A 2,716-nucleotide genomic window follows, 5' to 3' on the forward strand; every position below is an offset into this window, starting at 1 on the left:
ATGGTGGTGGGTGCCTGTATTCCCAGCTACTCGGGAGGCTGAGACAGAAGAATCACTTGAAGCCGGCAGGCAGAGGTTAACATGAGCCGAGATCCTGCCACTGCACTCCAGCCTGGGCCACAGAGCAAGACTTTGTCTCAAAAACAAAAAACATGGAGAGTTTCAGGCCCGAGGCTTGGTTGTGCTAATTATCAGCTGTGTGGCTTTCTCAAGTTTCTAAATAACTTCCCATGTAGATTTATTCATTTGTAAAATGAAACATAGTACAATCAACCCTAAGGAACTATTTAGAAGATGAAATATGGATACTGGACTATAGAGGTCACAATAGAAGGGGCTTCCTTCTGCTTTCGTCAAGGTTTATCTCCTTAATCAAGGTTTGCCCAAGGTACTGTAGGGTCTTTATGTCTGACTTCCTCGAGAAAGCAGCAGGGATTGTGAAGGCTGCAAAAGTCAGGATATGGTAGGTTACGCTGCAGTAACAACCCCAAGATCTCAGTTGCTTAACATAATGAAACTTTACTTTTGCTTGCAAACCATGTTCAGGATGGGTTCGGGTGGATAAACCCAGGCTGCCGGGGCTCCATCTCAATGGTGTGCTTCTACCTTCACACTCTGACTCGTAATACATCCTCTCAGAAGTAACATAGTTTACTTCCGCTTACACATTTTTGACCAAAGGAAGTCACGTGACCAAACTTAACTTCGAAGATGGTGAGGAAGTACAAACCTACATGTGGCTGAAAGTAGAAAAGAACTGGAATACTTGTCATCAGGCCAAATGACTACCACAACCATCATCCCAAAGAGCAAATGATTATCAAACAATGACTATGTGCAGAGAACTACGAGATTGCTTAGAAGTTATAGAAAGTGTCTCAAGACTGATGCAACATCAAAATCTATCCCCAGCTAATCAGTACAATGGTCATTGTTGAAAGAGGTAACCCAAACATGAATGAATTAGTTAATTAGTGAATAAATGATAGGTCTACAATACATTTTCGTAAAACCTAGCTCTCAGAATTGATGTTGTAAAATTAAATAAATGATATGTATAAGTTGCTATGGTAAACGGAATCATGCCCACTCCAAAGATGTTCACATCCTAATCCCCAGAACCTATGAATATGTCACCTTCATAGAAAAGGGGACTTTGCAGATGTGAAGGTAAGGATGTTGAGAAGGGGAAGTAACTACGCATTATCTGGGTGGGTTCAATATAATCACAAAGGTCCTTGTAAGAGGAAACCAGGAGTTTCAGAGTCAGAGAAGAGACGTGATAATGAAAGTAGAGGTCAGATGAATGGGTGAGCTGCAAGCCAGGGATCTTGTTGGCCTCCAGAAACTGGAAAAGTCATGGAAACAAAGTCTCTCCTATTGATTTTAACCCAGCAAGACTCATGTTAGACTTCTGACCTCCAGAACTGTAAGAGAATACATTTCTGTTTTACATCACTAATTTCATGGTAATGTGTTATAGCAGCAGTAGGAAATGATACCATTGCTTACAAAGTATCTTGAACATACACGGAATAAATGGAATATCCCATTTCCTAGATGAGGAAACTGAGGCTAAGCCAATATGTTGGTCACAAAGTAGAGAAACTGACAGAACATGCATTCAAGATCAGTGCTCTTTTCACAAAATCCCAGCTGACTCTAGTAGCCTGCACAGTTCTTTTCACAGCCCGGGTGAAGAGCCCTGGGTGGTTGGCTGATGCAGCTCCTTGAGAACCCTCCTTTCCTCCTTCCAGGGAATCTGGCCATGCCTTGGTAGAGTGGCGAACCTGGTGATGGTAGATTCCAACCCTGGCTGTCGTTCTTGGCTAATCTGTGCCCAGTGCACCATTGCACTCACAAAGCCTGTTTTTCCATCAGAAGAACTAGCCTTAGTAGACCTCCTTCCAGGAGCCCATGTGTGGATTGTGCTGGAAAAGCAAAATGCATGTGACCTGATGCTCTTTCGGCAGCATTTGGGCGCTCAGCAAATGCTCCCTTCCTCTCTGTCTGTGTGCCTGCTTCTGCCTCTTCCCGAGAAACTTATACCATAGCAACTTATACGTATAACTTATTTTAAGAAAATAAAATCTCAGTTAAATGACTTCATATTTTCCTTTTCATATTCTACTTTTCTGTTTGTCTCAGTTCTGTCAAAATGTGTTTCTCATTTATGAAAGATAATATATTTTAAATTTCAGAATTACTCAGATTTATTTTGACAAATCATTTCAGAGTTTAAGAGGATAAACCCAAAAGTTGGCTGTGAGTTTTGGCCTCTTCTCTCCTTCTGATCTTTGGCAGTGCTCTGGGCTTGAACATTAAGGCTTCAATTATGACTAAACATTTTAGGCAGAACAAGTTCCAGAAAATTCTGCCATCCTATTTTATACCGTCAGAGGCTTGTGTATTTAAAGGGTGAGGATTTGGTCTGGCTTTTCAGTATTCCATTTAGTAACTGTGATGCTTTAGGGGATTCACTTAAGCCTTTAGACCTTTATTCCTTTGCTTGTAAAATAAGAATAAAATTTTTCCACCAATGTTTATGTAAAGAACCCAAAGTTTATGTAAAGAACCTGTAAATAGGCTGGGTGCAGTGGCTCACGCCTGTAATCCCAGCACTTTGGGAAGCGGAGGTGGGTAGATCACGAAGTCACGAGATCGAGACCATCCTGGCTAACACGGTGAAACCCCGTTTCTACTAAAAATACAAAAA

At 41.4% G+C, this 2,716-nt stretch overlaps 1 protein-coding gene across 1 annotated transcript in view; it reads left to right on the forward strand.

The window, feature by feature from the left end:
* The window catches only part of CLNK (cytokine-dependent hematopoietic cell linker), a 188,651-nt gene that overhangs the window by 172,094 nt on the left and 13,841 nt on the right, over nt 1-2,716 (forward strand). The window lies entirely within an intron of this gene.

This window comes from Colobus angolensis, unplaced genomic scaffold, assembly GCF_000951035.1.
Source record: "Colobus angolensis palliatus isolate OR3802 unplaced genomic scaffold, Cang.pa_1.0 Scaffold262, whole genome shotgun sequence".
Lineage (NCBI taxonomy): Eukaryota > Metazoa > Chordata > Mammalia > Primates > Cercopithecidae > Colobus > Colobus angolensis.